Source organism: Rattus norvegicus, chromosome 7, assembly GCF_036323735.1.
Source record: "Rattus norvegicus strain BN/NHsdMcwi chromosome 7, GRCr8, whole genome shotgun sequence".
Classification (NCBI taxonomy): Eukaryota; Metazoa; Chordata; class Mammalia; order Rodentia; family Muridae; genus Rattus; species Rattus norvegicus.
The window spans coordinates 66,609,868-66,633,050 of NC_086025.1; the positions used below are offsets into that span (position 1 = coordinate 66,609,868).

Sequence of the window (23,183 nt, forward strand, 5' to 3'; positions counted from 1 at the left end):
TTGACAATCTAGTTGTACATTTTATAGTATATATGCTATTGAATTTTCTTTTTTTATTGGATTTTTTATTTACATTTCAAATGTATTACCTTTCCTGGTTTTCCATCCATAAGCCCCTTATCCCATCCTCCTTCCCCCTTCTTCTATAATGGTGTTCCCCCTCCCCAACCATCCCCCTTCCCACCCTGACATTCCTCTATACTGGGGATTGCAGCCTTGGCAGAACCAAAGGCTTCACCTCCCATTGGTGCCCCATAAGGCCATCCTCTGCTACATATGCAGCTGGGGCCATGAGTCTGTCCATGTGTACCCCTTGGGTAGTGGTTTAGTCCCTGGAAGCTCTGTCTGCTTGGTATTGTTGTTCTTATAGGGTTGCAAGTCCCTTCAACTCCTTCAAATCTTTCTCTAATTCCTAAAATGGGGACCCAGTTCTTAGTTCAATGGTTTGCTGCTAGCATTCATCTCTGTATTTATCATGCTCTGGCTGAGCCTCTCAAGAGACAGCTATGTCAGGTTCCTGTCAGCATGCACTTCTTGGCCTCATCAATATTGTCTATATTTAGTGGCTGTATATAAATGGGTTGGATCTCCAGGTGGGGCAGGCTCTGAATGGTCATTCCTTCGGTCTCTGCTCCAAAATTTTTCTCCATATCCCCTCCTATGAATATTGTTATTCCCCCTTTTAAGAAGGACAGAAGCATCTGCATTTTAGCTCCTTCTTCTTGAGCTTCATATGGTCTGTGGATTGTATCTTGAGTGATTCCAGCATTTAGGCTAATATCCACTTGTCAGTGAGTGCATACCATGTGTGTTTTTCTATGGTTGGGTTACCTCACTCAAGATGATATTTTCTAGTTCAATCCATTTGCCTATGAATTTTGTGAAGTCATTGTTTTTGATAACTGAGTAGTGCTCCATTGTGTAGATGTATCATATTTTCTGTATCCGTTCCTCTGTTGAAGGGCATCTGGGTTTTTTCCAGCTTCTGGCTATTATAAAGAAGGCTGCGATGAACAGAGTGGAGCATGAGTCTTTGTTGTATATTGGAGCAACATTTGGGTATATGCCCAAGAGTGGTATAGCTGGGTCCTCAGATAGTACTATATCCAGTTTTCTGAGGAATCTCCAGACTGATTTCCAGAGTGGTTGTATCAGTTTGCAATCCCACCAACAATGGAGGAGCTTTCCTCTTTCTGCACATCTTTGCCAGCATCTGTTGTCACCTGGGTTTTTGATCTTAGCCATTCTGACTGGTGTGAGGTGGACTCTCAGGATTATTTTGATTTGCATTTCCCTTATGATTAAAGATGTTGAACATTTCTTTTTTTTTGTGCTTCATAAATTTTATTTTTTTTCCTTTTTTTTTTATTAACTTGAGTATTTCTTATATACATTTCAAGTGTTATTCCCTTTCCCGGTTTCCGGGCAAACATCCCTCTCCCCCCTCCCCTTCCTTATGGGTGTCCCCCTCCCAACCCTCCCCCCATTGCCGCCCTCCCCCCATAGTCTAGTTCACTGGGGGTTCAGTCTTAGCAGGACCCAGGGCTTCCCCTTCCACTGGTGCTCTTACTAGGATATTCATTGCTACCTATGGGGTCAGAGTCCAGGGTCAGTCCATGTATAGTATTTAGGTAGTGGCTTAGTCCCTGGAAGCTCTGGTTGCTTGACATTGTTGTACTTTTGGGGTCTCGAGCCCCTTCAAGCTCTTCCAGTTCTTTCTCTGATTCCTTCAACGGGGGACCTATTCTCAGTTCAGTGGTTTGCTGCTGGCATTCGCCTCTGTATTTGCTGTATTCTGGCTGTGTCTCTCAGGAGCGATCTACATCCGGCTCCTGTCGGTCTGCACTTCTTTGCTTCATCCATCTTGTCTAATTGGGTGGCTGTATATGTATGGGCCACATGTGGGGCAGGCTCTGAATGGGTGTTCCTTCAGTCTCTGTTTTAATCTTTGCCTCTCTCTTCCCAGCCAAGGGTATTCTTTTTCCTCATTTAAAGAAGGAGTGAAGCATTCACATTTTGATCATCCGTCTTGAGTTTCGTTTGTTCTAGGGATCTAGGGTAATTCAAGCATTTGGGCTAATAGCCACTTATCAATGAGTGCATACCATGTATGTCTTTCTGTGATTGGGTTGGCTCATTCAGGATGATGTTTTCCAGTTCCAACCATTTGCCTACGAATTTCATAAAATCGTTGTTTTTGATAGCTGAGTAATATTCCATTGTGTAGATGTACCACATTTTCTGTATCCATTCCTCTGTTGAAGGGCATCTGGGTTCTTTCCAGTTTCTGGCTATTATAAATAAGGCTGCGATGAACATAGTGGAGCACGTGTCTCTTTTATATGTTGGGGCATCTTTTGGGTATATGCCCAAGAGAGGTATAGCTGGATCCTCAGGCAGTTCAATGTCCAATTTTCTGAGGAACCTCCAGACTGATTTCCAGAATGGTTTTACCAGTCTGCAATCCCACCAAAAATGGAGGAGTGTTCCTCTTTCTCCACATCCTCGCCAGCATCTGCTGTCACCTGAGTTTTTGATCTTAGCCATTCTCACTGGTGTGAGGTGAAATCTCAGGGTTGTTTTGATTTGCATTTCCCTTATGACTAAAGATGTTGAACGTTTCTTTAGGTGTTTCTCAGCCATTCGGCATTCCTCAGCTGTGAATTCTTTGTTTAGCTCTGAACCCCATTTTTAATAGGGTTATTTGTTTCCCTGCGGTCTAACTTCTTGAGTTCTTTGTATATTTTGGATATAAGGCCTCTATCTGTTGTAGGATTGGTAAAGATCTTTTCCCAATCTGTTGGTTGCCGTTTTGTCCTAACCACAGTGTCCTTTGCCTTACAGAAGCTTTGCAGTTTTATGAGATCCCATTTGTCGATTCTTGATCTTAGAGCATAAGCCATTGGTGTTTTGTTCAGGAAATTTTTTCCAGTGCTCATGTGTTCCAGATGCTTCCCTAGTTTTTCTTCTATTAGTTTGAGTGTGTCTGGTTTGATGTGGAGGTCCTTGATCCACTTGGACTTAAGCTTTGTACAGGGTGATAAGGATGGATCGATCTGCATTCTTCTACATGTTGCCCTCCAGTTGAACCAGCACCATTTGCTGAAAATGCTATCTTTTTTCCATTGGATGGTTTTGGCTCCTTTGTCAAAAATCAAGTGACCATAGGTGTGTGGGTTCATTTCTGGGTCTTCAATACTATTCCATTGGTCTATCTGTCTGTCTCTGTACCAATACCATGCAGTTTTTATCACTATTGCTCTGTAATACTGCTTGAGTTCAGGGATAGTGATTCCCCCTGAAGTCCTTTTATTGTTGAGGATAGCTTTAGCTATCCTGGGTTTTTTGTTATTCCAGATGAATTTGCAAATTGTTCTGTCTAACTCTTTGAAGAATTGGATTGGTATTTTGATGGGGATTGCATTGAATCTGTAGATTGCTTTTGGTAAAATGGCCATTTTTACTAAATTAATCCTGCCAATCCATGAGCATGGGAGATCTTTCCATCTTCTGAGGTCTTCTTCAATTTCTTTCCTCAGTGTCTTGAAGTTCTTATTGTACAGATCTTTTCTTGCTTGGTTAAAGTCACACCGAGGTACTTTATATTATTTGGGTCTATTATGAAGGGTGTCGTTTCCCTAATTTCTTTCTCGGCTTGTTTCTCTTTTGTATAGAGGAAGGCAACTGATTTATTTGAGTTAATTTTATACCCAGCCACTTTGCTGAAGTTGTTTATCAGCTTTAGTAGTTCTCTGGTGGAACTTTTGGGATCACTTAAATATACTATCATGTCATCTGCAAATAGTGATATTTTGACCTCTTCTTTTCCGATCTGTATCCCCTTGATCTCCTTTTGTTGTCTGATTGCTCTGGCTAGAACTTCAAGAACTATATTGAATAAGTAGGGAGAGAGTGGGCAGCCTTGTCTAGTCCCTGATTTTAGTGGGATTGCTTCAAGTTTCTCTCCATTTAGTTTAATGTTAGCAACTGGTTTGCTGTATATGGCTTTTACTATGTTTAGGTATGGGCCTTGAATTCCTATTCTTTCCAGGACTTTTATCATGAAGGGGTGTTGAATTTTGTCAAATGCTTTCTCAGCATCTAATGAAATGATCATGTGGTTCTGTTCTTTCAGTTTGTTTATATAATGGATCACGTTGATGGTTTTCCGTATATTGAACCATCCCTGCATGCCTGGGATGAAGCCTACTTGATCATGGTGGATGATTGTTTTGATGTGCTCTTCAATTCGGTTTGCCAGAATTTTATTGAGTATTTTTGCATCGATATTCATAAGGGAAATTGGTCTGAAGTTCTCTTTCTTTGTTGTGTCTTTGTGTGGTTTAGGTATAAGAGTAATTGTGGCTTCGTAGAAGGAATTCGGTAGTGCTCCATCTGTTTCAATTTTGTGGAATAGTTTGGATAGTATTGGTATGAGGTCTTCTATGAAGGTCTGATAGAATTCTGCACTACACCCGTCTGGACCTGGGCTCTTTTTGGTTGGGAGACCTTTAATGACTGCTTCTATTTCCTTAGGAGTTATGGGGTTGTTTAACTGGTTTATCTGTTCCTGATTTAACTTCAATACCTGGTATCTGTCTAGGAAATTGTCCATTTCCTGAAGATTTTCAAGTTTTGTTGAATATAGGTTTTTATAGTAAGATCTGATGATTTTTTGAATTTCCTCTGAATCTGTAGTTATGTCTCCCTTTTCATTTCTGATTTTGTTAATTTGGACGCACTCTCTGTGTCCTCTCGTTAGTCTGGCTAAGGGTTTATCTATCTTGTTGATTTTCTCAAAGAAACAACTTTTGTTTCTGTTGATTCTTTCTATGGTCCTTTTTGTTTCTACTTGGTTGATTTCAGCTCTGAGTTTGATTATTTCCTGCCTTCTACTCCTCCTGGGTGTATTTGCTTCTTTTTGTTCTAGAGCTTTTAGGTGTGCTGTCAAGCTGCTGACATATGCTCTTTCCTGTTTCTTTCTGCAGGCACTCAGCGCTATGAGTTTTCCTCTTAGCACAGCTTTCATTGTGTCCCATAAGTTTGGGTATGTTGTATCTTCATTTTCATTAAATTCTAAAAAGTTTTTAATTTCTTTCTTTATTTCTTCCTTGACCAGGTTATCATTGAGTAGAGCATTGTTCAATTTCCACGTATATGTGGGCATTCTTCCCTTATTGTTATATAAGACCAGTTTTAGGCCGTGGTGGTCCGATAGCACGCATGGGATTATTTCTATCTTTCTGTACCTGTTGAGGCCCGTTTTTTGACCAATTATATGGTCAATTTTGGAGAAAGTACCATGAGGAGCTGAGAAGAAGGTATATTTTTTTGCTTTAGGATAGAATGTTCTATAAATATCCATTAAGTCCATTTGGCTCATGACTTCTCTTAGTCTGTCGACATCACTGTTCAATTTCTGTTTCCATGATCTGTCCATTGATGAGAGTGGGGTGTTGAAATCTCCCACTATTATTGTGTGAGGTGCAATGTGTGCTTTGAGCTCTAGTAAGGTTTCTTTTACGTATGTAGTTGCCCTTGTATTTGGGGCATAGATATTTAGGATTGAGAGTTCATCTTGGTGGATTTTTCCTTTGATGAATATGAAGTGTCCTTCCTTATCTTTTTTGATGACTTTTAGTTGGAAATTGATTTTATTTGATATTAGAATGGCTACTCCAGCTTGCTTCTTCTGACCATTTGCTTGGAAAGTTGTTTTCCAGCCTTTCACTCTGAGGTAGTGTCTGTCTTTGTCTCTGAGGTGTGTTTCCTGTAGGCAGCAGAATGCAGGGTCCTCGTTGTGTATCCAGTTTGTTAATCTATGTCTTTTTATTGGGGAGTTGAGGCCATTGATATTGAGAGATATTAAGGAATAGTGATTATTGCTTCCCGTTATATTCATATTTGGATGTGAGGTTATGTTTGTGTGCTTTCATTCTCTTTGTTTTGTTGCCAAGACGATTAGTTTCTTGCTTCTTCTAGGGTATAGCTTGCCTCCTTATGTTGGGCTTTACCATTTATTATCCTTTGTAGTGCTGGATTTGTAGAAAGATATTGTGTAAAGTTGGTTTTGTCATGGAATATCTTGGTTTCTCCATCAATGTTAATTGAGAGTTTTGCTGGATACAGTAACCTGGGCTGGATTTGTGTTCTCTTAGGGTCTGTATAACATCAGTCCAGGATCTTCTGGCCTTCATAGTTTCTGGCCAGAAGTCTGGTGTGATTCTGATAGGTCTCCCTTTATATGTTACTTGACCTTTTTCTCTTACTGCTTTTAATATTCTTTCTTTATTTTGTGCGTTTGGTGTTTTGACAATTATGTGACGGGAGGTGTTTCTTTTCTGGTCCAATCTATTTGGAGTTCTGTAGGCTTCTTGTATGTCTATGGGTATCTCTTTTTTTAGGTTAGGGAAGTTTTCTTCTATGATTTTGTTGAAGATATTTACTGGTCCTTTGAGCTGGGAGTCTTCACTCTCTTCTATACCTATTATCCTTAGGTTTGATCTTCTCATTGAGTCCTGGATTTCCTGTATGTTTTGGACCAGTAGCTTTTTCTGCTTTACATTATCTTTGACAGTTGAGTCAATGATTTCTATGGAATCTTCTGCTCCTGAGATTCTCTCTTCCATCTCTTGTATTCTGTTGGTGAAGCTTGTATCTACAGCTCCTTGTCTCTTCTTTTGGTTTTCTATATCCAGGCTTGTTTCCATGTGTTCTTTCTTGATTGCTTCTATTTCCATTTTTAATTCCTTCAACTGTTTGATTGTGTTTTCCTGGAATTCTTTCAGGGATTTTTGTGTCTCCTCTCTATGGGCTTCTACTTGTTTATTTATGTTTTCCTGGAATTCTTTCAGGGATTTTTGCGATTCTTTCAGGCATTTTTGCGATTCCTCTCTGTAGGCTTCTACTTGTTCTCTAAGGGAGTTCTTCACGTCTTTCTTGAAGTCCTCCAGCATCATGATCAAAAATGATTTTGGAACTAGATCTTGCTTTTCTGGTGTGTTTGGATATTCCATGTTTGTTTTGATGGGAGAATTGGGCTCCGATGGTGCCATGTAGTCTTGGTTTCTGTTGCTTGGGTTCCTGCGCTTGCCTCTCGCCATCAGATTATCTCTAGTGTTACTTTGTTCTGCTATTTCTGACAGTGGCTAGACTGTCCTATAAGCCTGTGTGTCAGGAGTGCTGTAGACCTGTTTTCCTCTCTTTCAGTCAGTTATGGGGACAGAGTGTTCTGCTTTCCGGCGTGTGGTTTTTCCTCTCTACAGGTCTTCAGCTGTTCCCGTGGGCCTGTGTCTTGAGTTCACCATGCAGCTTTCTTGCAGCAGAAAAGTTGGTCTTACCTGTGGTCCCGAGGCTCAAGTTCGCTCATGGGGTGCTACCCACGGGCTCTCTGCAGCGGCAGCAACCAGGAAGACCTGTGCCGCCTTTTCCGGGAGCTTCAGTGCACCAGGGTTCCAGATGGTCTTTGGCTTTTTCCTCTGGCGTCCGAGATGTGTGTGCAGAGAGCAGTCTCTTCTGGTTTCCCAGGCTTGTCTGCCTCTCTGAAGGTTCAGCTCTCCCTCCCACGGGATTTGGGTGCAGAGAACTGTTTATCCGGTCTGTTTCCTTCTGGTTCTGGTGGTGTCTCAGGCACAGGGGTCCTGCCACTCCTGGGCCCTCCCCCACGGGAGCCCAGAGGCCTTATACAGTTTCCTCTTGGGCCAGGGATGTGGGCAGGGGTGAGCAGTGTTGGTGTTCTCTTCCGCTCTGCAGCCTCAGGAGTGCCCACCTGACCAGGCGGTTGGGTCTCTCTCTCACAGGGTCTGGGGGCAGAGAGCTGCTGCGGGCCGGCGATGTTGAACATTTCTATAGGTACTTCTCAGCCATTCGATATTTCTCAGTTGAGAATTCTTTGTTTAGCTCTCTACCCTATTTTTTAATAGGATTATTTGTCTCTCTGGAGTCTAACTTCTTGGATTCTTTATATATATTGGATATTATCCATCTATCAGTTATAGGATAGGTAAAAATCTTTACCAAGTCTGTTGGTTGCTGTTTTGTCCTAATGACAGTGTTCTTTGCCTTACAGTAGCTTTACAATTTTATGAGGTCCCATTTGTTGATTCTTGATTTAGAGCATCTGGTCAGGAAAATTTCCCCAGGACATATGTATTCAAAGCTCTTGCCCACTTTTGATTCTATTAGTTTGAGTGTATCTGGTTAGATGAGGAGGTCCTTGATATACTTGGACTTAAGCTTTGTACACGGTGATAAGCATGGATCGATCTGCATTCTTCTACATGTTGACCTCCAGTTGAACCAGCACCATTTACTGAAAATGCTATCTTTTTTCCACTGGATGGTTTTGGCTCCTTTGTCAAAGATCAAGTGACCATAGGTTTGTCGGTTCTTTTCAAGATCTTCAATTCTATTCCATTGATTTAACCTGCCTGTCTCTGTACCAATACAATACAGTTTTTTATCAAAACTGCTCTGTAATACAGCTTGAGGTCAGGGATGGTGATTTCCTCAGAAGTGCTTTTATTGTTGAGGATAGTTTTCGATATCATGGGCTTTTTTTATTCCAGATGAATTTGCAAATTGCTCTTTCTAACTCTCTGAAAAATTGAGTTGGAATTTTGATGGGGATTGCATTGATTCTGTATTTTGCTTGCAGCAAAATGGTCATTTTTACTATATTAATTCTGTGAATCCATGAGCACAAGAGATCTTTCCATTTTCTGAGATCTTCAATTTCTTTCCTCAGAGACTTGAAGTTCTGGTCATACAGATCTTTCACTTGCTTGATTGGAGTCACATTGAGGTATTTTATGCTATTTGTGACTATTGTGAAGGGTGACGTTTCACTAATTTCTTTCTCAGCCTGTTTATCCTTTGAGTACAGGAAAGTTACTGATTTGTTTGAGTAAATTTTATATGCAGCCACTTTGCTGAAGTTGTTTATCAGGTTAGGTGTTCTCTGGTGGAATTTTTGGGGTCACTTAAGTATTCTATTACATCATCTGCAAATAGTGACATTTTGACTTCTTACTTTCCAATTTGTATCCCTTTGACATCCTTTTGTTGTCTGATTGCCCTGGCTAGGACTTTGAGTACTATACTGAATAGATAGGGAGAGAGTGGACAGCCTTGTCTGGTCCTTGATTTTAGTGGGATTGCTTCAAGTTTCTCTCCATTTAGTTTGATGTTGGCTACTGGTTTGTTGTACATGGCTTTTACTATGTTTATGTATGGGCCTTGGACTCCTGATCTTTCTAAGAGTTTTACATAAAGGGGTTTTGAATTTTGTCAAATGGTTCCTCAGCATCTAATGAGATAATAATGTATTTTTTCCTTTGAGTTTGTTTACATAGTGGATTATGTTGATGGATTTCTGTGTATTGAACCATCCCTGCATTCCTGGGATGAAGCCTACTGTTTAGATGGTTTTTCTGATCCTTATTTAACTTTGGTACCTGGTATCTATCTAGAAAATTGTCCATTTGATCCAGATTTTCCAATTATGTTGAACATAGGCTTTTCTAGTAGGATCTGTCGATTTTTTTTCAATTCCTCAGATTCTATTGTTATGTCTCCCATTCCATTGCTGATTTTGTTAATTTGGATACACTCTCTGTGCCCTCTGGTAGATCTGGCTACGGGCTTATCTATTTTGTTGATTTTCTTAAAAAACCAGCTAGTGCTTTTATTGATTTTTTGTATAATTCTTTTTTGTTTCTCCTTGTTTGTTTTCAGGCCTGGGTTTGATTATTTCTTACCATCTACTCATCTTGGGTATATTTGCTTCTTTTTGTTCTGGAGCTTTTAGGTGTGCTGTCAAATATGCTCTCTCCAGTTTCTTTTTGGAAGCACCCAGAGCTATGAGTTTTCCTCTTTGCACTACTTTCATGGTGTCCCCTAAGTTTGAGTATGTTGTGCCTTCATTTTCATTAAATTCCAAAACGTCTTTAATTTCGTTCTTATTTCTTCCTTGACCAAGTTATCACTGAGTAAAGTGTTGTTCAGCTTCCTTGTGTATGTGAACTTTCTGTCATTTTTGTTGTTATGGAAGACCATCCTTAGTCTGTGGTGATCTAATAGGATGCATGGGATTCTTTTTGTATCTCTTGAGCCCTGTTTTGTGACTGATTAGATGGTCAGTTTTGGAGAAGGTACCATGAGGTGCTGAGAAGAAGGTGTATTCTTTTGTTTTATGATGAAATGTTCTATAGATATCGGTTTAATCCAATTGGTTCATACCTTTTATTAGTTTCTCTATGTCTGTGTTTAGATTCTGTTTCAATGATCTGTCCATTGATGAGAGTGAGGTGTTGAAATCTCCCACTATTATTGTGTGAGGTACAATGTGTGCTTTGAGCTTTAATAAGGTGTGTTTTATGAATGTAGGTGCCCTTGCATTTGGAGCATAGATATTCAGGATTCAGAGTTTATCTTGGTGGATTTTTCCTTTGATGAATATGAAGTGTCCTTCCTTACATTTTTTTGATAACTTTTGATAGAAAGTCCATTTTATTCCATAATAGAATGGATACTCCAGCTTGTTTCTTGGGACCATTTGCTTGGAAAATTGTTTTCCAGCCTTTTACTCTGAGGTAGTGTCTGTCTTTTCACTGAGGTGTATTTCCTGTGTGCAACAAAATGCTGGACCCGCTTTATGTATTCAGTCTGTTAATCTATGTCCTTTCATTGAGGAATTGAGTCTGTTGATGTTAAGAGATATTAAGGAATAGTGATTTTTGTTTTCTGTTATTTTTATTGTTAGCGATGTTATTATGTTTGTGTGTCTCTCTTTTTTGGTTTCGTTGCAAAAAGATTACTTTCTTGCTTTTTCTAGGGTGTAGTTTTCTTCCTTGTGTTGGAGCCTTCCATCTATTATCCTTTATAGGACTGGATTTATAGAAAGATATTGTATAAATTTGGTTTTGTCATGGAATATCTTGGTTTCTCCATTTGTTAGTTGATAGTTTTGCTGGATATCATAGCCTGGGTTGGCATTTGTGTTCTCTTAGGGTCTGTATGACATCTGTCTAGGATGAAAGCTTGGATCTTCTATCTTTTATAGTCTCTGGTGAGAAGTCTGGTGTAATTCTGATAGGTCTGCCTTTAAATGTTACTTGGCCTTTTTTCCCTTACTGCTTTTAATATTCTTTCTTTGTTTTATGTGTTTGGTGTTTTGACTATTTTGTGATGGCACAAATTTCTTTTCTGGTGCAATCTATTTCCAGTTCTGTAGGCTTCTTGTATGATTATGGGCATCTCTTTCTTTAGGTTAGTAAAGTTTTCTTCTATAATTTTGTTGAAGATATTTACTGAACCTTTAAGTTGGGTGCCTTTGCTCTCTTCTATAGCTATTATCCATAGGTTCGATTTTCTCATTGTGTCCCAGATTGCCTGGATGTTGTGGGTTAGGAGCGTTTTGCATTTTACATTATCTTTGACGGTTGTGTCAATACTTTCTATGGTATCTTCTGCCCCTGAGGTTCTTTCTTCTATCTCTTCTATTCTGTTATAGATGCTTGCATCTATGACTCCTCTTCTCTTTCCTAGGTTTTCTTTCTCCAGGGTTGTCTCCATTTGTGATTTTTTATTGTTTCTATTTCCATTTTTAGATCCTGGATAGCTATGTTCAATTCCTTCACCTGCTTGGTTTTGTTTTCCTGTAATTCTTTAAGTGATTCTTGTGTTTCCTCTTTAAGGGCTTCTACTTGTTTACCTGTGTTGTCCTGTATTTCTTTAAGGGAGATATTTATGTCCTTCTTAAAGTCCTCTATCATCATCATGAGATGTGATTTTAAATCTGAATCTTGCTTTTCTGGTGTGTTTGGATATCCAGTATTTGCTTTGGTGGGAGAACTGGGCTCTGGTGATACTAAGTCATCTTTGTTTCTACTGCTTAGGTTCCTGTGCTTGCCTCTCACCATCTGGTTGTCTCTGCTGTTAGCTTGTTTTTGCTGTCTCTGACAGTTAATCCATTTGACTGAACCTCAAGGTATCCAATTACCTCTTCTTAGTTTCAACACATCTTCCAGTACAAATTCCATGAAAAGGTACCTATGTAGGGAAAAGATTTAACAAGAATGCTAGTTTGCCATACATGGCCTCTTGCCACAGCAGAACCAAAGACATTTTAGTTTAAACATTCCTGGCATCTCTGGCCTTCAGCAAGGATAGAACTGTGGGCAGGGTCAGGGAAAGTTCTGATCTTTTGCCAAGAAAATCTATTTACTCTCAGTGTCTCCTACCCTAAAACTTCCTGCTGAATTTTTATTTCTTATTCTTATCAATATAACATTTGATGACAATACTTTTTATAAATAATTTCTTTTTTAAAATTTATTTATTTATCCATTTATTTTTACACTCCAGATTTTATTCCCCTCCCAGTCCACCCTGACAGAGTTCCACATCCCATACTTCCTCTCCCCACAACCCTGCCATCTCCTCAATAATGTCCCCACCCTACCCACCCCACCAGACCTCTAAACTTCCTGGGTCCTCCAGCCTCTTGAGGGTTAGGTACATCTTCTCTGACTGAACCCAGACCAGGGAGTCCTCTGCTGTATATGAGTTGGAGGCCTCATCTCAGCTGGTGTATGCTGCCTGGTTAGTGATCCAGTGTCTAAGAGATATCAGGGGTCCAGGTTAATTGAGACTGCTGGTCCTTCTACAGGGTTGCCTTCCTCCTCAGCTTCCTCCAGCGTTTCCCTAATTTAATTAGAGGGGTCAGCAGCTTCTGTCCATTGGTTGGGTGCACATATCTGCATCTGACTCTTTCAGCTGCTTGTTGGGTCTTTTGGAAGGCAGTCATGATAGATCCTTTTTTGTGAGCGCCCCATAGCCTACATAATGGTGCCAGGTCTTGGGGCTTCCCCTTGAGCTGGAACCCACTTTGGGCCTGTCACTGGACCTTCTTTTTCTCAGGCTCTTCTCCATTTCCATCTCTGAATTTCTCTCAGAGAGGAAGAAGTATGGTCCAGAGCTCTGGCTGTGGGATAGCAACCCCATCCCTTACTTGATGCCCTGTCTTTCTGCTTCAGGTGGATTCAATAAGTGCCCTCTCCCTACTGTAGGGCCTTTCATCTAGATCCCCCACTTTGAGTCCTGAGAGTCTCTCACCTCTCAGATCTCTGGTATATTCTAGAGGTCTTCTCAACCTCCTTCCTCCCAAGATTGCCTGTTTCCATTCTTTCTGCTGGCCCTCAGGGCTTCAGTCCTTTCCCCCCCACCCAATACCAGATCATACTCTCCTCTTCCCCAAACCCCCATCCCCTTTCTTCTCCCTCCCAAGTGGAACTAAGGTGTCCTCATTTGGGCCCTTCAGCTTGTTGACCTTTTTAAGTTCTGTGGACTGTATCTTGGGTATTGTACTTTTTTTTCTAATATCCACTTATTGTGAGAACAGTAATTTCTTAAAAACATGAATGAGTTGACTAAAAATAGATACAATAATGATATACACACAAAGAAATAAGAATATTTCTGTAGAATTCTAAAGAATGTAAACATTTTAAATATGATATTCAGTAAGCAGTGGACTATTCGTTAGGAATACTCATGGATCCCATCAACACTAAGACCCTGAATGACAACACTCCAAAACAATTGTGACCTTAGGACAACTCTAGGAAATCTAGAGGAGCTTGTCACAACTATGCAGGTGCTGAGGGAAAAGCCTACTATAAAGTTTTAAAACTGTGAACTCATAGGAGCTATGACATTTTAAGCAAGAACAAGCCAAAGAGATGACAGAATTAACCAACAGCATCCTCTAGTAATTGAGTATTTTAGGCTGCAGTTTTTAAACCTTAAGGCCTATTGTGTTTAAAGATGTAATACTTTAAAAAGTAAAAGGAAATAATTTTAAGTGTATTTTTAAAAAAATCAAAGAGAAATTCTAGAAATATGAACTATAGTAAGTGAAACTGACAAATTAAGAAACTACTTTACTAAAAGAAATTGTGAATTAAAATGATTACAATGCATCCTTAAAAATGTATTTCAGAAAGGGAAGATCATAGAACACATGAGTAAGGTGTAAAAGACACTTATATAATCCATCTCACATGTTTAGTCAAGAACCCAGTCAAAGAAATGTGAAAAAAGATTTACTTAAGAAAAACTGAAGAAATTAACAAATATTGATTGGAATATATCAACACAGAGAATTAATAAAACAACAAATCTAAGGAAGAGTAAATAAAAATGTGAAAAATGTTACAGACAGCAAAAGACAAAGAGAAGCTCTTTGACTAAGAAGGATGACATCATAGATGGACAACAGTCAAATGTGCAGTTAACATCCAAAAATCAACAAAGCCAGGTAACGGTGGGATGGTGTCTGCCATGTGCAGAAACATGATTTTCCACTTTAAAATCCTGTGCTTTCTAAAAATAATTTCAAAAACAAGACAAAATAGAATGGTTTCAGAGTAAAATCTGAGACAGTTTACCACTATCAGACTCCCTAAGAGCCTAGAGTGTGAGCACTGTATAGTGTCCCAGTAGTGAGGAGGCAATCTCCAGGCCAATGTCCCTGTGCTCTTTCTGGCCAGAGACATCAATCACAAAAGCTGTTAGTGCAGACCTGTGGTGCAAAAGGCCCATGCCCATTCAGTGTAGGCCTGAAGGGTTCCCAGTTGGAGATGCACACAAGGGTCCAGGCTCCTATAATTATGGTGTTTATTTGCATATCTCTCCTTTCAGTCCTGTACCTCCTGGAGCCTTCTTTCTCATTAAGAAGATTCCTCCTCCACTCCTAGTACCTTTTTTCCTTCTGACTCCTCTTTCCCTCCCTTAGTCCCTACCTGACTAGAGGAATGTAGAAGAGTTGGACTGGACAGTGTGAATGATTACAGATTGCGGAGAAAGTTAGAAAATGTCTGTGTCAGTATCACTACTCAGAGGTATGAGGAAGAAAGTGGCAGTTGGAAATAAAGAAAAGGGTCTTCATGATATTCTTCTCAGAATGGTATACATATACATTTTAACTGCTAAGATCTATCAATGAGACAGCCTTAGAGCCCAGCATGTGCCATTGGATAGCCATAGGAATAGGAATTTTCAAGTGAAATTCTCTTGTTTTTCTTCAATTGATACAAAAAGAGCTCTTCATGTGCTCAGGAGAGTGGCAGTCTGCCATTCGGCTGCTTCAGTGTGACTCTAGGGTCAAGCTGCTTTTCTGATTCATTTGCATGAGTAGACTTGAGTGCAAACTGAGAAAAGAAACCCATTTAAACATTATATAATATGAAAAGGGTGGATGCTATGTAGCAAAGAAAGGAGCAGATTTAAGGTAAAGCAGGTTGATTGCTGATATTGCCCTTGACATTATTAAGATAAATTTTCACTATGAATCAGTGTCGTCTACACGTGACAGGGAAGCTGCATTTATAAAATCTAAACAATACACTTGGCTAAACAAGACCTTCATAATGATACTGGTTTGTAGCCAGGGTTAGCTACTCTGTGGGTTCTTTTTTCTTCCACCCTTTCAACACCCTAACACTAGATAGAAAACAAAAATGGATAGAAAGGAAAGGGGGCAATGCTATCATTAGACTACTTCCTCCATATTACGGGTATTGAGTTCCTTGGGGAAAGTTTGATCTTTCCACTCAGGGTATCTATTTTTTTTCTTCTTCTTTCTTCTTCACACAGGACTACTTAACAAACCACAACCAAAAACAACTAACCCACAACCAACAAATCACCAACAGCCCCCCAACTCTTTGAACACTAGCATTTACATACCCTCTGAAAAGTTCCCAGAATTCCAAGTGTCACATAATTACAGGGAGCAGAAACTATCTGAAGCTAGCAAAATCATGTCCCTGCTGTGAAGCAGCCCCATATTCCCACACCTAGTATTAAAACAAAAATATATTTTTATAATATTTCTGTATTTTTTAAAGAAACAAAATTCCAGAATACTCACTACACCAGTTCACATGCCAACATAGATGGGAGAAATCTCAAAGACTCCTCCCCTAGATGAAGAACTATAGGCAATCATTGGCTGCTAAGAGAGGGAAAAAATCTTCTGGGGATGAGCCTCCTGATAGGTTATTTAATCCCAATGAGTCAGCCTTAAACACATGTACATACAAACAACACTAAAGGGACTTAGTAGGTTATGTTTTATATGTATATGTGTGTAATAGTAATTGAAAAAGAGGTCATGAATTTTTTAGGAGTGGAGAGAAAACAGAAGGAGTTGGAAGGGAGGAGGAAGGATAGAAATTATATAAATCCAATAAATGAAAAACTGATACGGATTTTGAGGGTTCTAGTGCATTGGTGAAGGATTTGAAGTTCCCCAGCATGTTCCACCTTCCTCCCAAAAACTAATGACACCAACAATGTTTTGAAGCTTCACTGTATCTCCACTGTATGCCACGTTATTGCACAGTGCTGTTTGCTTAGGGCACTCCTTTCGTGGTAATTTGAGATGCTACTTGAGATGATATTTACTGTGAATAAATATCAAACACATCTTGATATCTATATGTCTTATGAAATATACATATTCTCAAGCTCTGCTCAAATAATTAATTTACAGCTGTGTGGTGATTAGCATAAAAATCTCATCACAACTTGAAACTGAAATGTTATCACTAATTGACACTTGAAGTGAAGGATGTTTGTGGTATAGAAATTAATGGGTGCTTACTTTTGAAGTCTCTGTTAAACTGGAAACCCCAACACTGTTTTAGGAGTAGAAAGAAATTACTTTTAAATTTTGTTTTTATTTTCCCCTCTCCCTGAAATGCTTCACAATTAACCAAAGCAAGGCTAGGAGGTAATGGAGTTTCTATATAAACCGAGATGGAAGAACTCAGTTCTCAGTAAATTAAGTTTCCTAATCAATTGACTACTAACCTTGGGTAAAACCATTCCCCTACATGTTAGGGTCTCCCAGGACCCTTAAAACTTGACAGATGAATACTCATATGTTTGCCACATATCCAAGAGTGCTAGAATTCTTGAGGAGAATCAGACGTTCTTCATTATTATTAATTATTAATATTATGGTGGTTATTCCAGATCTATTAAATAGCTATTAGATTATCTGCAAGTGTGATGTCCTTAAGAAAGCCTTGTCATATTCTCCATATTCAAAGAACATTTAGCTAGGTTTTAGACCTTCAAAATGAAGCTGACCTTTGATCTAATTAGTTTCCTTAATTCAAAGTTAGTATTTCCCAAGCTAAATTTGTCTCTGGGGCTCTCTCTTACCATGCAAAACATTTCTAATACTTACTCTGAGTCAATTATGTGAAGAACTGACTAGCATTTTTTCAGTTAATCCTTGCCCAGTGCAATGAGGCAGATCCGATGTTAATACCCACTTAGAAATTAGAAAGCCTAGGTATATACCTCATAAATAAATTCTTCATAGTTACAAAATTGGTAAAATATGATCGAAATCTAAATCCAAACAGTATTGTTACACAAATAGATTTTGTAGCTGGTGGCCTTCCTAATCTTTACGGAAAAAAAAAAAAAAGAAAGAAAGCCATTTACTATGTCATTCTCACCACGAGGAACAGAAAGTGGCATTTGAAAACCACCACATCTTCACTGAATTTTGAGATGCCCTACTGTGGTCCCTCAGATATATCACACACACACACACACACACACACACACACACACACACACACAAAGCTATCACAGTGTGATTTCTGACTGATTATCCTCTTCTAGGCTAACACCATTTAGGCTCAAAAAAGAAAACAACAAAAATAAAAAAGTTGACTCCAGCTCATGGATTGGGCAAGATTAATATAGTAAAAATGGCCATTCTACCAAAAGCGATCTACAGATTCAATGCAATCCCCATCAAAATAACAATCCATTTCTTCAAAGAGTTAGACAGAACAATTTGCAAATTCATCTGGAATAACAAAAAACCCAGGATAGCTAAAACTATCCTCAACAATAAAAGGACTTCAGGGGGAATCACTATCCCTGAACTCAAGCAGTATTACAGAGCAATAGTGATAAAAACTGCATGGTATTGGTACAGAGACAGAAAGTTAGACCAATGGAACAGAATTGAAGACCCAGAAATGAACCCACACACCTATGGGCACTTGATTTTTGACAAAGGAGCCAAAACCATCCAATGGAAAAAAGATAGCATTTTCAGCAAATGGTGCTGGTTCAACTGGAGGTCAACATGTAGAAGAATGCAGATCGATCCATGCTTATCACCCTGTACAAAGCTTAAGTCCAAGTGGATCAAGGACCTCCACATCAAACCAGACACACTCAAACTAATAGAAGAAAAACTAGGGAAGCATCTGGAACACATGGGCACTGGAAAAAATTTCCTGAACAAAACACCAATGGCTTATGCTCTAAGATCAAGAATCGACAAATGGGATCTCATAAAACTGCAAAGCTTCTGTAAGGCAAAGGACACTGTGGTTAGGACAAAACGGCAACCAACAGATTGGGAAAAGATCTTTACCAATCCTACAACAGATAGAGGCCTTATATCCAAAATATACAAAGAACTCAAGAAGTTAGACCGCAGGGAGACAAATAACCCTATTAAAAAATGGGGTTCAGAGCTAAACAAAAAATTCACAGCTGAGGAATGCCAAATGGCTGGGAAACACCTAAAGAAATGTTCAACATCTTTAGTCATAAGGGAAATGCAAATCAAAACAACCCTGAGATTTCACCTCACACCAGTGAGAATGGCTAAGATCAAAAACTCAGGTGACAGCAAATGCTGGTGAGGATGTGGAGAAAGAGGAACATTCCTCCATTGTTGGTGGGATTGCAGACTGGTACAACCATTCTAGAAATCAGTCTGGAGGTTCCTCAGAAAATTGGACATTGAACTGCCTGAGGATCCAGCTATACCTCTCTTGGGCATATACCCAAAAGATGCCCCAACATATAAAAAAGACACATGCTCCACTTATTTATAATAGCCAGAAGCTGGAAAGAACCCAGATGCCCTTCAACAGAGGAATGGATACAGAAAATGTGGTACATCTACACAATGGAATATTACTCAGCTATCAAAAACAATGACTTTATGAAATTCATAGGCAAATGGTTGGAACTGGAAAATATCATCCTGAGTGAGGTAACCCAATCACAGAAAAACACACATAGTATGCACTCACTGATAAGTGGCTATTAGCCCCAATGCTTGAATTACCCTAGATGCCTAGAACACATGAAACTCAAGACGGATGATCAAAATGTGAATGCTTCACTCCTTCTTTAAAAGGGGAACAAGAATACCCTTGGCAGGGAAGAGAGAGGCAAAGATTAAAACAGAGACAGAAGGAACACCCATTCAGAGCCTGCCCCACATGTGGCCCATACATATACAGCCACCCAATTAGACAAGATGGATGAAGCAAAGAAGTGCAGGCCGACAGGAGCCGGATGTAGATCTCTCCTGAGAGACACAGCCAGAATACAGCAAATACAGAGGCGAATGCCAGTAGCAAGCCACTGAACTGAGAATAGGACCCCCGTTGAAGGAATCAGAGAAAGAACTGGAAGAGCTTGAAGGGGCTCGAGACCCCTTATGAACAACAATGCCAAGCAACCAGAGCTTCCAGGGACTAAGCCATTACCTAAAGACTATACATGGACTGACCCTGGACTCTGACCTCATAGGTAGCATTGAATATCCTAGTAAGATCACCAGTGGAAGGGGAAGCCCTGGGCCCTGCTAAGACTGAACCCCCAGTGAACGTGATTGTTGGGGGGAGGGCGGCAATGGGGGGAGGATGGGGAGGGGAACACCCATAAGGAAGGGGAGGGGAGGGGTTGGGAGATGTTGGCCCGGAAACCGGGAAAGGGAATAACACTCGAAATGTAAATAAGAAATACTCAAGTTAATAAAATAAAAAAAAACAAAAAAAAAAAAACAAACCGTTGACTCCAGGTAATGTCTTTGAAACAAGATGGCAGGAATGCTCTGTGTATGGTGCTGACAGTGCTTCAGAGCTGGAAGATCTGTACTCAAGAAGAGAAGACAGGCCCATTACCTTATCAAAGATTTTCTCTCAGAGAGCACGAAGGCATAGATCCTTGTCTAGAGAACTATTGTTTCCCAGTAACATTGAGCATCTTCTATTTTCCTTATGCTCCTCATGTTCCCGTCAGCCTCAGGAGGCATTCATGAATTGGCACAATATTTGCAGCAGCTGCACAATGTGGTATTTTTGCATAATTTAATATTTATAATATTAAATAATTTGTATTTCTTATAAATTTGAGTATTAGCCTCAATTTAATATTCCTGAAATGTGATTTCTATTATTTATATTATTAGATAGTTGGCATGTCATACTAGAAATACAAACGGCTTTATTTTAAAAACCTAATTTCTTAACAAATGTTTTAAAATTTAAATGGGAAATGTTTGCTTTACTTAAGTCTTTATTTTAATTATACTTGATATTAATTATAATTAATTATATTAATTAATTATAGTTGACCAAGTTAATTATAAATCACTTTGAATTAAGCAAAATAATTTAAAATATACATAAAAATCTATCTACCATCTTAGCCATTTTTAATTGTACAGTTTTGGTGGAATGAATTGTTGTTCAGCCATTACCATCTCTGTTTCCTCAATGCCTTTCCTGTCAATATGAATCTCCATACCACTCCCTACAACCTCTACCAACCATCAGTCCACTTTTGTTCCCTCTGAAGCTTACTGCTTTTAATTATCTTGTTATAGATGGAATCATATAGCACCTCACTTATTTCATAATTTTCTCAAGATTCATTTATTCCTATGATTTATATATGAAGGCTCTCCCCAAAAGTTTCATGCATGTCTTTGTCCCCCAACAGTAGAAATATTTTTTTCAGAGCTGGAGACCGAACCCAGGGCCTTGCGCTTGCTAGGCAAGCGCTCTACCACTGAGCTAACCCCTAGAAATATTTTGAGAAGTGCAAAATGCTTTGTGAGGTGAGGACTAACTGGTGGAGGCAGGTAACTGGAATGTCTCCTTAAGAGTATCTTGTTGCTTGCCCTCTCTGATCTCTCTGCTTTCTAATCACCTGAAGGGGAAGAACTGTGTTCACCATCATGCTTCTACAACCATGAGGTTGCATCCAAACATAGGAGAAACCACCACAAAGTGAAGCCATGGACTAAAATAGTTTTTGTTCTCCCCAAACTGTTCAATTAGGCATTTTATAACAGCATTGAAAATCTAATGCATATACAGATGGCGAAAGTTTCCTTCTTTTAAAGACAAAATTGTACACATGTCTTACCCATTCTTCAGTTGATAGGTACCTTTTAACCATTGAAAATAGTTCTGCGGTAACCATGGCTGTTCAAGTATCCTTTTGAGACTGCTTTCAACTCCTAGGGATAATTATAACCCAGAAATAGGACTAATGATTCTATTTTAGCATTTTTATTTACACCCAGGTATTTTAAAAATGTGCTATGATTTTAGAGATTCTGGAAAACTACAAGTTGGTTAAGAAGAAAGCACATTATTTAGATTGGCTACACTGATAGTATTCCACCAACATTAAAATCTCAGACTGGATGTGTAAGAGCACGATGTAACTGTAACTCGTCCATGCCACAGCCAGTCCACTGAGCTCAGTCTCCTTCTCTTCCACACCCTGTTTCTCATAGTGTCTGTGCCATTTTACATCCCCACAGTATACGAGTATTTTAATTTATATATTCAACCTAGCCAACACTTGTGGGTTTGGATTTTTCTAATCATGTCTAACACATTTATTAATATGTCATTGAACCATGAGAGTATATGAACAATCTTTTATTTTTAATTAATCATGTTATTCATTTACATTTCAAATGATATCCCCCTTCCCAGTTACCCTTCCACAAGTCCCCCATCCCATTCCCCCCTTTCCTTCCTCCCTTTTACCTCTATGAGGGTGATCTTCCACCCATTCACCCACTCCTGTCTCACTGCTCTAGCATCCCCCTAGGCTGGGGCATCAAGCCTCCGCAATACCAAAGGCCTCCCCTTCCATTGATGTCAGATAAGGCCATCCTCTGCTACATACATATCTGAAGCCATGGGCTCACTCCATGTGTACTCTTTGGTTGGTAGTTTAATCCCTGGGAGCTCTAGCTGGTCCAGTAAGTTGATATTGTTCTTCTTATGTGATTGCAATCCCCTACAGTTCCTTCAGTCTTTCCCCTAGCTCTTCCATTGGGGTCCCTGGGCTCAGTCCAGTGGTTGGTGAGTATCTGAATCTGTACTGGTCAGTCAGGTGCTGGTAGAACCTCTCAGGGAACGGTCATACCCGGCTCAGCAAGTGTTTCTTGGCATCAGCAATCGTGTAAAGGAGGGTATCTGTAGACGGGATGGATCCCTGGGTGGGGAGGTTGCTGGATGGCCTTTTTCTCAGTTCCTGTTCCATTCTTGTCCCTGTCTTACCTTTGGACAGGAACATTTCTGGGTTGAAACTTTTGAGATGCATGGGTGGTCCCATCCCTTAACAGGGAGCTGTGCCTATCTATCAAGGTGGTCACCATACATTGTACCTCCCCTTTATTGAGTATTTCAGTTAAAGTCATCTATCTACATTGGGTTTTGGGAGCCTCTCCCTTCCCTGGAGTCTGGAACTTTTAGTGGCTACCCTCAGTTCCCTATCCCCAGTGCTACGACATGTTTCTTTTCAATTCCCTGACCCGCTATATATCTCTTTTGACCCTTCTAATACCTGATCCTGCCCTCCCCCTCTTTCCTTTTTCCCTCCTCCTCCTCTCTTCCTCCCAGATCCCTCTCTCCATCTACCTCCTATGATTATTTTGTTCCCCTTTCTATGTAGGATTGAAGCATCTACACTTTGGTGTTCCTTCTTCTTAAGCTCCAAAGCAATCTACAGATTCAACACAAGCCCCATTAAAATTCCAACTCAATTCTTCACAGAGATAGAAAGAGAAATTCTCAAATTCACATGAAATAACAAAACAAACAAACAAAAAATTGGAATAGCAAAAACATTCTCAACAATAAAAGAACTTCTGAGGGAATCACCACCCCTGATCTCAAGATGTACTATAGAGCAGTAGTGATAAAAACTGCATGGTATTGGTACAGAGACAGGCAGGTAGATCAATGTGATAGAAGTGAAGACTCAGAAATGAACCCACACACCTATAGTCACTTGATCTTTGACAAAGGAGTTAA

General features: G+C 39.6%; 1 protein-coding gene across 1 annotated transcript in view; it reads left to right on the forward strand.

Moving 5' to 3' along the window:
• The window catches only part of Cpq (carboxypeptidase Q), a 570,217-nt gene that overhangs the window by 460,895 nt on the left and 86,139 nt on the right, over positions 1–23,183 (forward strand). The window lies entirely within an intron of this gene.